This window comes from Equus przewalskii, chromosome 3, assembly GCF_037783145.1.
Source record: "Equus przewalskii isolate Varuska chromosome 3, EquPr2, whole genome shotgun sequence".
In the NCBI taxonomy this organism is placed as follows: domain Eukaryota; kingdom Metazoa; phylum Chordata; class Mammalia; order Perissodactyla; family Equidae; genus Equus; species Equus przewalskii.
In genome coordinates, this window is record NC_091833.1 from 19779907 (window position 1) to 19793107 (window position 13201).

The 13201-nt window shown below is 40.0% G+C and overlaps 1 protein-coding gene across 1 annotated transcript in view; it reads left to right on the forward strand.

The window, feature by feature from the left end:
* ZFHX3 (zinc finger homeobox 3) overlaps positions 1-13201 on the forward strand; it is a 1295574-nt gene that overhangs the window by 351 nt on the left and 1282022 nt on the right. The window lies entirely within an intron of this gene.

Genomic DNA, 13201 nt, shown 5'->3' on the forward strand with positions numbered 1-13201 from the left:
TAGGGCACACCCTTAAAATAGATTTGGTGATTTGTCTTACTATCATCATTTTATTGTTGTGGAATTTCCCCTTGATCTTTACTGTGGACACCTTGCAGACAATCAGCCTGTCTTTATATTTTTCCACGTGTTTTACATTATTTGCCATTTAACTAGGGCTAGAAGAACACAATTTGTGCCTATAATCAGACCATTCGGGGTGATTTTCAGATAAAAGCTTTACAGAAATGTTAAAGAAAAGAGGGAAGGCAATAAGGAAATGTGTTTTGACATTTAGCTAGGAAAGTAAAAAGAAGACTAAAAGGGGAAATGTAAGAGACAAGGACTTCAGCTTATTTGCAGAAGGAGGTAAATTACTTAAAATCCATTACTTGAAAGTTTATATTTCTGTCTAATTTAAGTTGCTGTTTCTGTAAACAAAAATAATACTTCAGCAGCTTAAATTACTTACTTATTGTTTATCCTGTCTTTAAACACGTTTTGCCTTCCCTTTATCACCTGATCTGACCTCTGAAGAATGACCAGGAGGCTTTTCCTCTGAATCTTGACCTCCTTCCAGTGTAATCAGGGAGCTTTTGATAGTCTTTCTGGGTCTTATCCATCCAGTCTTTCTGGATCCTATCCATCACTTTCTCTATATGTACTCTTCGTACTTTTGGGAGCACAGCTTTAGTTTTTCTTCATTCCTTTTAATATTTTTGATTTGGCTATCAGATGATTGCTACTACTTCCTAAGATAACAGAACTTTCAGATTAAGAAAATTTAAGTCAGCCCTCATTGTGTGATGTGTTAAAGCATGCTTACTGGTGTTTAGTGCCTGATTCAAAGTAGACATTCTTGTTTCATCTCTTATATGATGCTATTCAACACAGGGTAGACATGTATCTGATATACAAAGGGCTTACTTAGAAGGCTTTCCCCCTCTAATTTTGCAACTAAAGATTTAATAGCTATCAGAAGATCAAAGATTGATTTTGATTTTTCTTATCTGTTAAGTAAGGCTTAAGAGTTCGAGTCTAAAGGAGGCATTGTTTGGACTAAAGTATATAAAGAAGATGACTTGAAATCATAAGGAAGGTATTTTCCATGTTGTTCTTTTTTTTTTTTTTTTTTAAGTGGCACTAACTTGAAATCATACCTGATATTGTAGCCACTACCAGGAGCTGAATTCCTTCAGGGGAATGCAGAGGAGGTATAAGAAATTCATTCTTTTGTTCATTGTATTCTGGACTTAACTTTAAGAGATCCTAACAAGATCTTAAGGTTAATACATTTTCTTTTCCTTTGATCATCTTTGTCTTTTTGTTGAAATGTTAAATTCTTCTTTTCCAAGATTTACCGAGATGTAGTTGACATATAACATTGTGTAAGTTTAAGGTGTACAATGTGATGGTTTGATACATGTATATGTTGCAAAATAATTTCCACAATAAGGTTAGTTAATACCTCCATCACCTCACATATTGCCTTTTTTTATTTTGTGGCAAGAACATTTAAGATCTACTCTCTTAACAACTTTCAGGTATATAATACATTGTTAACTATAGCCGTCATATCATACATTAGATTCCCATCTTATAACTGGAAGTTTGTGCCCTTTGACCAACATCTCTCCCTTTTCCCTACCCCAGCCTCTGGCAACCACTGTTCTATTCTCTATTTCTGTGAGTTTAGCTTTTTTAGATTCCACATATAAAATGAGGTCATACAGTATTTGTCTTTCTATCTGACTTATTTCCCTTAGCATAATGCCCTCAAGGTCCATCCATATTGTCACAAATGGCAGGATTTCCTTTTTTTAATGGATGAATAATATTTTACTGTATATATATATGTATATGTGTATATATCTATATATCACATTTTCTTTATCCGCTTATCTGTCGATGGACACTTAGGTTGTATCCATGTCTTGGCCATTGTGAATAATGCTACAATGAACATGGGGGTGCAGACGTCTTTTTTTGAAATAGTGATTTCATTTCCTTTGGATATATACCCAGAAGTGGGGTTGCTGGATCATATGGTAGTTCTATTTTTAGTTTCTTAAGGAACCTTTATATTCTTTTCTGTTGTGTCGGCACCAATTTACATTCTCATCAACAGAGTACAAGGGTTCCCTTTTCTCCACATCCTTACCAACACTTGTAATTTCTTGTCTTTTTGATGAGAGCCATTCTAACAGATGTGAGGTGATATGTCATTGTGGCTTTGATTTGTAATTCCCTGTTGATTAGTGATATTGAGCATCTTTTTAAATATCTGTTGGCCATTTGTCTGTCTTCTTTTTTCTGCCATTCTATAGTTTGCCTTTTCATTTTGTTACTCATGTGTTTTGTTATGCAGAAGCTTTTTAGTTTGACATAGTCACACTTGCTTGTTTTTCCTTTTGTTACTTATGCTTTTTGGTGTCATATCCAAAAAATTGTTGCCAAGACCAACGTCAAGAAGCTATTTCCTCTGTGTTTTCTTCTAGGAGTTTTACAGTTTCAGGTCTTACATTATAGTGTTTAATCCATTTTAAGTTAATTTTTGTGGGTAGTGGGTAGTGTAAGATAGGGGCCCAATTTCATTCTTTTGCGTGTGAATATCCAGTTTTCCCAATACCTTTTATTGAAGAGACTGTCCTTTCTCCATTGAGTCTTCTTGGCTCCCTTGTCCACATATATAGTTGACTGTATATGTGTGGATTTACTTCTGGTCTCTCTTTTCAGTTCTGTTGCTCTTTGTGTCAGTTTTTATACCAGTACTATACTGTTTTGATTATTATACCTTTGTAATCAGGAAGTATGATGCCTCCAGCTTTGATCTTCTTTTTTTTTTTTTTTTTAAAGATTTTACTTTTCCTTTTTCTCCCCAAAGCCCCCCGGTACGTAGTTGTGTATTTTTAGTTGTGGGTCCTTCTAATTGTTGCAGGTGGGATGCCACCTCAGCATGACTTGATGAGTGGTGCCATGTCGGCACCCAGCATCTGAACCGGTGAAACCCTGGGCCACCGAAGCAGAGTGCGCGAACTTAACCACTCTGCCACGGGGCCAGCCCCCTCAAGACATTTTTTGATTTCTCTCTTTTTTTTTTTTTTAAATGTTATGCTAGATTACAACCTTGTGAGATTTCACTTGTACATTTTTGTTAGTCATGTTGTGGGTACACCACTTCCCCCTCTGTGCCCTCCCCCCACCCCCCCTTTTCCCTGGTAACCACCGATCAGATCTCCTTATCAATATACTAACTTCCACCTATGAGTGGAGTCATGTAGAGTTCGTCTTTCTCTGACTGGCTTATTTCGCTTAACATAATACCCTCGAGGTCCATCCACGTTGTTGTGAATGGGCCAATTTTGTCTTTTTTTATGGCTGAGTAGTATTCCATTGTGTATATATACCACATCTTCTTTATCCAGTCATCAGTTTCTGGGCATGTAGGCTGGTTCCACGTCTTGGCTATTGTAAATAATGCTGTGATGAACATAGGGGTGCAACGGACTCTTGAGATTTCTGATATCAGGTTCTTAGGATAGATACCCAGTAATGGGATGGCTGGGTCATAGGGTATTTCTATTTTTAACTTTTTGAGAAATCTCCATACTGTTTTCCATAGTGGCTGTACCAGTTTGCATTCCCACCAACAGTGTATGAGGGTTCCTTTTTCTCCACATCCTCTCCAACATTTGTCACTCTTGGTTTTGGATGTTTTTGCCAATCTAACGGGTGTAAGGTGATATCTTAGTGTAGTTTTGATTTGCATTTCCCTGATGATTAGCGATGATGAACATCTTTTCATGTGTCTATTGGCCATATTCATATCTTCTTTTGAGAAATGTCTGTTCATGTCCTCTGCCCATTTTTTGATCGGGTTGTTTGTTTTTTTGTTGCTAATCAGTGTGAGTTCTTTGTATATTATGGAGATTAACCCTTTGTCAGATAAGTGGCTTGTAAATATTTATTCCCAATTAGTGAGCTGTTTTTTTGTTTCAATCCTGTTTTCCCTTGCCTTGAAGAAGCTCTTTAGTCTGATGAAGTCCCATTTGTTTATTCTTTCTATTGTTTCCCTCAACTGAGGAGTTACAGTGTCCGAAAAGATTCTTTTGAAACTGATGTCAAAGAGTGTACTGCCTATATTCTCTTCCAAAAGACTTATTGTCTCAGGCCTAATCTTTAGGTCTTTGATCCATTTTGAGTTTATTTTGGTGTGTGGTGAAAAAGAATGGTCAATTTTCAATCTTTTGCATGTGGCTGTCCAGTTTTCCCAGCACCATTTGTTGAAGAGACTTTCTTTTCTCCATTGTAGGCCCTCTGTTCCTTTGTCGAAGATTAGCTGTCCATAGATGTGTGGTTTTATCTCTGGGCTTTCAATTCTGTTCCATTGATCTGTGGACCTGTTTTTGTACCAGTACCATGCTGTTTTGATCACTGTAGCTTTGTAGTATGTTTTGAAATCGGGGATTGTGATTCCGCCGGCTTTGTTTTTGCTCAGGATTGCTTTAGCAATTCGCGGTCTTTTGTTGCCCCATATGAATTTTAGGATTGTTTGTTCAATTTCTGTTTTGATTTCTCTTCTGATTTCTTCTTTGAACCATTTGTTGTTCAAGAGCATGTTGTTTAATTTCCAGTGTTTGTGAATTTTCCAGTTTTCCTCCTGTTACTGATTTCTAGTTTTATACTATTGTGGTCAGAAGAGATACTTCATGTGCTTTCAGTCTTCTTAAATTTCTAAGGCTTTTTTTTTGTGACTTAACATATGATCTATCCTGGAGAATATTCCTTGTGTGCTTAAGAAGAATGTGTGTTCTGCTGCTGTTGGGTGGAATGTTCTGTATATGTCTGTTAGGTCCATTTCATCTAAAGCTTAGTTCAAGTCCAGTGGGGGCCAGTGCTTTCAGAGCTAACTTGGTTCTGGGATGACCTGGAGGCCTGGGGCTGTAGGAGCTGGTCTGGTGCTGGGGCTAGCCAGGAGGCTGGGTTCGTGGGAGTCCACCTGGAGCCTGAGTTCATGGGGGCCAACCAGGAGCCTAGGGTCACAGGAGCCACCTGGGGCCATGAGAGCCCGCTAGAGCTAGGATGGGTTGGGAGCCTGAGTTTGCAGGAGTTTGCCTGTCCCTAGTTCAGGCCTGGTGCTAGGGTCCTTGGTGAAGTTGGGTGCTCACTTCACTCTCCTTCTCCCAAAGAGAGGGTGTCTCTCCCCCACTGAACTCCCCAGGTTTGGGAGAGGGGTGACAGGAGTAATGTGAAACTGTCTTTCCTACCTTCTTCAATGTGTCTTTTCTTATTTCTGTACTCTACCCAGGTGCTGTAATCCCTCACCTGAAATTCTTACTTCTTGTGAAGGTATTTTTGTATGTGGATAGTTGTTCAGATTGATGTTTCTGGGAGGGGATGAGTGCTAGAAATTCCTTTACCACCATCTTGCTCACGTCACTCCCTCTGATGCATCTTTGTCTTTCAATTTAGGGAGTTAGCCCCTACAGACCCTAGTATCTAGAAAGAGTACTTATTTTTGTTAAGCCCAGAACATGGAGTAATGGTACTGCAAGCATGGCAGCAATACTTTAAACTTTTCAGCCTCTATTTGTCATCTTAGTAGATTTGGAAGAAAAAAAAATATAGCAGATACACCACCTTCAGCCTAAGCTGTATTCATTGGTAGGGTTCAGACATCCTTGGGGGTATCTGGCAAACTAAGATAGGCCCACTAGAGTTCTACTTGCATGAGTCACTGAGAAACCTGGAATGAAACTCATTTTAAGAGAAGAGTCAGGTAGACCAGTTGACTCAGAAACAAAGCCTCAGTCTTTGGAGGGAGAAGAGTGATTCTTGAGATAGTATGAATCTGCCACTCAGATTTAGCTCTCAGTTCAGTCCATCACGGCCTTATATCTGAGTCCAGAAAGCTATGTTGTATAAGCTTTATGAGAAAATTGAAAGAGCTGTTACATAAAAGCTCAGTGAGACATTTCAGCACAAGTAGTAGCACTGCTTATAGTGTTTCTCTAACAGAGTGTAACCCAAAAATGTGGAGAGAAGCCTTCTTACCCACTTTGCAGTTTTGGCCCCTTGAGGCACCAGTGCTTGAGCAATGGTGGTGGCAGGAGACTGGAGTGTGTATGTGCTGGTGGTGTCTAGCAGTGTCAGCAGCCTGGGGGATGTGGAGACATACAACAGACAGGGACCAGAACAGGAAAAAATAAAACTAAGGATACCACAGGCTCACTGTTGGTATGCATGTACAACATCCCTGGGGTTCTGAGAAATATTTGGGGTGGGAGAAACTTAGTAAAGGCCTTGGGTCCTGCGATAAGAAGTGGAATGCAGTGGCCGATGCAACACTGATTATATATGTATATAAGATGATATTACATATTTAACAAAGACTGCCTAAAAATAGCTCCCTGCCTATTATAAATTACATACATAGCTCAAGGCCTCTGTTGGTCATTTAAAAAAAAAATTCCTAAGAGGAGTCCTTTAGATTTTTCTATCATCTCATAATAAAAGTAAGAAAATAATTTAAAAATTCTAGTACTTTATTAATAAAGTTGGTGACATACAAGAAAACGTAAGTAAATGAAAAAGTAAGATGTTAAAAAGTAATTTATGAAAAGGCAAAAAGCATTGTAGGGGTATATATGTGTGTCTGTGTGCATTGGACTGTGATTTGTGTTATAATGAACTTGTCTGTCTGTTCTAATGGAGGCTATTGTGTATGTGCAATGGAGGTAATCTTTGGTAAATTGTTGATGACCTTCCTGTCTTTTGCCTTTCCCATATGAAACATTTGCTCTAGTTTTTGGGAGGCTTCCATCTGTGGGGAGAGTGTGGGTCAAGAAGAAGTAAATTAGAAAGAGGTAATATTTAGCTTCTGACATGCAAAATTGAGTTATTCGATGAGTTGATACCTCTGCAAGCCAGGACGTCATCTTGAGAGAGAATTTGCTAAATCTTTTTAGTCGCCTTGTTTCCATCCTAGCTTGGAGATCTCAGTTCATAGGGTCCTCCCTGTAGTTTAAGGAAATGCCCTGCTGACCGCTAAGTCTTGGCCAGAGTCAGGACGAATGAAGATAGGACGTAAAGGAGGTAAAACAAAACCCCTTTGCTTTTCCTCCTAAGGGAGGTGAAGGGAGAAGACAAGCTGTGAGGTCAGATGTGAGTGTTCCAGTTTTCCCTTCTTTGGGCTTTGTCTCATTGTCTCAGAGAGCGGGAGGTGTGTTGGATGCGTGAGTGTACTCGAGGGCAGGGAGGAGTTCCTGTCTTGTGCTTTGTTTGGGACTCAGGAGGATCTTAGTTTGCTCTGCATCGACCTGGGGACAACCACACTGATTTTACAGCACAGTGTTGGAAGTGGAATGAAAGCTTTCAGGTTTGACTGCTTGAGCCACCATTGGTCCTGGAGTGGCATGGACAGGACCCACGAATGGCAAGAGGAGATGGCCACCATGCGAGGAGATCTTTGCTCTGCACTGAATCCCACCACACGGGATGCCTAAGGTGGCCCTAACCACAGTGAAAGCTGTACCTACCTCAGAGGTAATAAGGTGAGGCCAGTTGGCCTGGGAGCATTCCCAGAGCTCAGCCTAGCCACAAGAAAGGGTCCCCAAGTGCACCAGACATGGAATAGACTTTGGAGGCCAGTGAGACCTTCAGCAACCAGGCTGTAAGAGACATTGTATCAGAGACTGGCAGACATGGCCAGTGCACATCCAAGGACCAGAAGGAGGGCTAGGCCCTTTTCCTCCTTTGCCACCAAGTCGTGTACATGCCTTGTCTCTCTCCCCATATGCCAGCAATCCTTCTTAGGGAGAGAACGGAAGGTAAGGAGAACACCAGCTAGGTGATGGAAACACTTTTAAAGAGATTGTTTAACTTAAACCCGTTTGGACATTTAGTTTTTAAAAGTTATTTTTCCCATGTTAATTAGCACGTGGAGGCTTGTGAAGGAAGGTTAGTTACAGAAAAAAGTAAGAGTTCAGGTTCCCTGCACATTTGAGCATCAAGTTGTATGAGTTAAGTATGTGATCCCCATGTCCATAGGTACCATAATCCCCAAACCCTGCATTTTCTTTTCCTTATTGAAGACAGTATGTGGAAACTAGGTGTAGCATATCTTAGGTGAGAGGGAGAAAACTGTAATTTCTGTGGAAAATTTAGGCAAGCCACCCTGAGTTGCTAAGAATTTTGTATGGATTTTCCACAGTCATGTATATATAATCTGGGTTGATGATGATAGGCAGTTTATTAAAATACCTTAAGCCTAAAATTCTCTTCTGAATTCCAGATCAGAACAGACTTCTGTCTATAGGACCTCTCCACTCAGTGTCTTCTGTCCTCTAAGTATCTCCAGTTAAGCAGGATAGAATTGAACTTGCCACTTTTCTCCCCAAACTTGCTGCTGCTTCTATAGGAGCTTAGCAGATGCCCCTACGATCCAAGTGGCCTAGTTAGAAACTTGGATGTCATTCTAATTTTTCATTCCTTCTTCACAGAAACCTAATTGGTTAGTCAGTCCTGCAGATGCTTAAGAGGCCCGCCGCTTTCTGGCCCCTGCCTGCTCTTCTAGCTTCTTTAAACACCATGTAAACACCAGCCCGAGTGGTGATTTCTCTGCTGTGCTGTGCTCACTCTGCTTTGGTGACTCTGCACATGTTTTCTCTCTGCGTGCAGCATCCTTCCCTCTGTTGTCTGCTTATTAAACCCCCAAGTCATCCTTTGAGTCTCACTTCAGGAACCTTTGTGAACACTTTGGCCCCCAGGACAGTTAGGTTCAAGCATTTGACACATGGTCTGTTCTTGGGCTTAAACTGTATTCAGTCCCTGTTTATTTTCAGCTCCCAGAGAAGAATGAGGGGCCCTAGAGGGTAGGGATTTTGTGCTGTTCATCTTTGTATCTCAAAGCAGACTAGTGCCAGGCACGTATAATAATAGTGCCAACACTCAGTAATAAACAGTTGTTAAATGAGTAAAATTCTGAAAGCTATGCTTTTAGAAAATTCTAATATTTTTGTGTTTTTCTTTTGATTCTTTCCAAAAGGTAGGTAAATTAACATTTGTATTGCTAAGAGATCTTATGCAAACTGTGCTGACCTTTCAGTTGATTGTGAGTGTTTGTAATGTTTCCCTACTTTTGAGTAAGCCTATAATGTATAAATATAGGCTATTTTGCAAACGTGGCCATCAAATTGTCTCCTGCTCTCTGCTTACAATTTAACCTCTTTGTCTTGCTACATAATGTGGTGATGTGAGGTTCTTAATAAACGTAAGAAATATGAAATACTAGTTGAAAAAAGTACTCTGTGAATACTCAAGTATTCATATGAAATATTACTAGATAATGCTTCAGTAAAAAGCCTGGAAAGAAATATATCAAATTGTTAACAGTGGTTGTCTTTGATGACGAGGAATAGTATATGTCATTTTTTTACTGTTCTATGTTTTGCCGTTTTTCTGTAGTCATATTATTATTATTATTATTTTTAGTGGAAATCACTGCAAATGAGTTGTCCTGTTAGCAGAGCAGGAGATCATAGTGATTAATACTTCAGCCTCCACAAGCATGCAGACCTGTGCAGTTTCCTCATCTGTAAAAGTGGATGATAATACTCTTATAATGTACCTGTATTAGCCAGACTGTTCCTTGATTCCTTTCTCTTTCTCTTTTGTGTTTCTACCATAGATTTTTGCTTTGTGGTTACCATGAGGCTTACATAAATCATCTTATAGATATAATGATCTGTTTAAGCTGATAACAACAACTTCAGTTGCGTACAAACTACCCTTTTACTTCCTCCTCATTTTATGTTTTTGATACCACAATTTACATCTTTTTATATTGTATATTAATTAGCAAATTATTTTAGCTAAAGTTATTTTTAATATTCTTGTCCTTTAACCTTTACACTAGAGATAAGTGGTTAATACTCCATCATATTACAGTAGTACTCTGAATTTGACTATAGACTTACCCTTACTAGTGTGTTGTATATTTTCATGTTACTAATTAGTGTCTTTCATTTCACCTTGAAGACTCCTTTCAGCATTTCTTGTAAGGCAGGTCTATTGGTGATGAACTCCCTCAGCTATTGTTTGTTTGGGCAAATCTTTATATCTCCTTTATTTATTTATTTATTTATTTTTTGAGGAAGATTAGCCCTGAGCTAACTACTGCCAGTCCTCCTCTTTTTGCTGAGGAAGCCTGGCCCTGAGCTGACATTCGTGCCCATCTTCCTCCACTGTATATGTGGGACACCTACCACAGCATGGCGTGCCAAACAGTGTCATGTCCGCACCTGGGATCCGAACTGGCGAGCCCTGGGCTGCTGAGAAGTGGAACGTGCGAACTTAACCACTGTGCCACCAGGCCGGCCCCTCCTTTATTTTTGAAGGACAACTTTGCCAGGTTAAGTATTCTTAGTTGGCAGTTTTTTTCTTTCAGCACTTTGAATATATCATCCGTGTGCAACATTTCTGCTGAGGAATCTGCTGATAGCCTTATGGGGGTTCCCTCATATCTGAGGAAGTTTTGTTTCTTGCTGCATTAACATTCTCTCTTTGTCTTTGATTTTTGACAGTTTAATTATAATGTGTGTTGGAGAAGATTATTTTGAATTGAAATTTTGGGGTGACCAATGAGCTTCATGAACTTGGGTGTCCAAATCTCTCCCTAGATTTGGGAAGTTCTCAGCCATTATGTCTTTAAATAAGTTTTCTGCCCCTTCTCCTCTCTTCTCCTTTTGGGACATCAATAACGCATAGGTTGTTTCTCTTAATGGTATCCCGTAATTCATGTTGGCTTTCTTCACTCTTTTTCGTTCTTTTTTCTTTTTGCTCCTTTGACTGGATAATTTCAAATGATCTGTCTCCAATTTCACTGATTCTTTCTTGTCTTGTTTGAGTTTGCTGTTTAAAGATCTCTGTTGAATTCTTCAGTTCAGTCATTGTATTTTTCAGCTCCAAAATTCTGTTTGGTTCTTTTTTATGTTTTCTATCTCTTTGTCGAAGCTTTCATTTTGTTCTTGTATTGTTTTCCTGATTTCATTAAATTATTTGTCTCTGTTCTTTTATAGCTCTCTGAGCATTTTTAGAACAACTATTTTGAATTATTTATTAGACAACTTGTGGATCTCCATTTCTTTGGGGTCAGGTACTGGAAACAACACCAAAGTTGTTTCCTTTAGTGGTGTCATGTTCCCCTGATTCTTCCTGATCCCTATAGCCTTGCATAGATGTCTGTGCATTTGAAGGAGCAGTCACCTCTTCCAGACTTTATGAACTGATTTCAGTAAGGAAAAACCTTCACCTGTGGGTGTGGGCATGCTGGAGTGTGCTATGGCCCTGGGTCTGGTGGTGTGGGGTGCTAAGTGTAGGGGTAAGTGATGACTCTGGGTCCAGGGGTGTGGTGTCTTGTTGGCTCAGGCAGCTGGTCCACCACATCAACAACTGCATGATACTTAGTGAGAATTGTGAGGGGACCACAGTTGCTGTAAGGGCTGTTGGTATCCTCAGAGGTGCCTGTAGGTCCAGTGGCTAGGACCAGGGCAGGTAGCAGTGGTTGCTAGAGCTGGTGGTATGCACATGCCTGGCTGTGGGCCAGCTGCAGGTATGAGTGTGAGGACAGGGGCTTGCTGTAGACACACATGCAGTGTCAAGGGCCAGGGTCAACAGCAGGAGCCAGGGCCAACTGCAGGTGTATGAGTAGCTGTGGGGGCCCTGGCTGTTAGTGTGTACTCATGTGATTGCACAGGCTAGCTGTAGGTACATGCACTAGCCAGACCATTCTTGATTGCTAGTAGTAGGACCCTACTCCAACCAGCTGAAGCACAAAAAGAAATTCGTTATCTCATGTAACAGGCAAGTTCAAGGGCTCTGCTGGTTCCAGGGGCTCATATGATGTTTCTCTCTCCACCTTTCAGCATCCTTCAGTGTTTTGTCTTCATTTTCAGACAAGTTTCCTACCACTGACAGGGAAGCATGTTGATGGCTACAGGTAGTCAAATCTTTAAAGGAAAGGAAAGCTTGAATTCCAAACCTTTATTTATGAAACTTGATTGGCCTTGCCAGGATTGGGGGCCATTCCTGAACTACTGCTATGCTCAGGGGAATGGAATTCTCTAAATGTCCAGTTTGGGAGCAATTTGGGGATGAGCAACTGTGATGGATCAGCTCACCAGCACCACATAGTATGTAGAAGGAAAAAGGGGATATTGTAACCAGAAGAGGGGAATGAATGCTGGGCTGGCAAAAACAGGTCTATCCTGTGATCTAAAGAGCTTAATACAGTTCTTGGAACATAGTTAGAACTCAACAGATGTTAGACATAGTTATCATTAGAGTGTAGCATCATCATCATGATTTTATGTTATAACATATAACATATAAATTTAGTATTTTTATTGCCTGGTGTTTGTATTTTAAGTAATCCAGCAGATCAAGAACTGAATTTCATCTTTTACATTTACTGACTATTTCTTTATCCTTATCTTTTGCCTTGGGTGTTTTTAGTTTATGGAGATGTGTTTTTTAAAATTCATTTTTCTTTTTCTTTTTCTTTCTTTCTTTTTATTTTTTGCTGAGGAAGATTTTCTTAAGTTAACATCTGTTGCCAATCTTCCTCTTTTTATATGTGAGTGGCTGCCACAGCATGGACAGTGACAGATGAATGGTGCAGGTCCACACCCGGGAGTCAAACCTGGGCTGCTGAAGTGGAACATACTGAACTTAACCACTAGGCCACTGAGGCTGGCCCAGAATTCATTTTTTTCAATGTATTGGTGATCATTTTGATTTTTCAAAAGGCTAATTGTTGCAGAAAGACTTGATTCATTTAGAGAGATTTTCCTTGTTTTATGCTTTACACAAGCGATGGCCCTGTGTGTCAGGGCCCTGGATACCTGCATGGTTGTTATTCCTCTTGTTGTTGTCATATTTCATTTAACTGCAAATTAAAAAGAACCAAAAAAATTACAGCAATTTCTAGTTTCTATCTGGGAAATAGAACTCTCCACAGGAACCCTTGCATGGTACAAATACGTTTGAAAACCGTTTTCCATTGTGCTTTGAAAGCCTGTAAGGAGGCCACCATGGCGCACAGTTCACCTCTCTTGGATGAAGCCCAGAGAGACCGTGGTGTGCAGACTATAGGAAATCTCCCATCTGAGGAGTTAATTTTCTTTCAGGATCAGTGTTAGGGGCTCCTGCAATTAAAACAAGA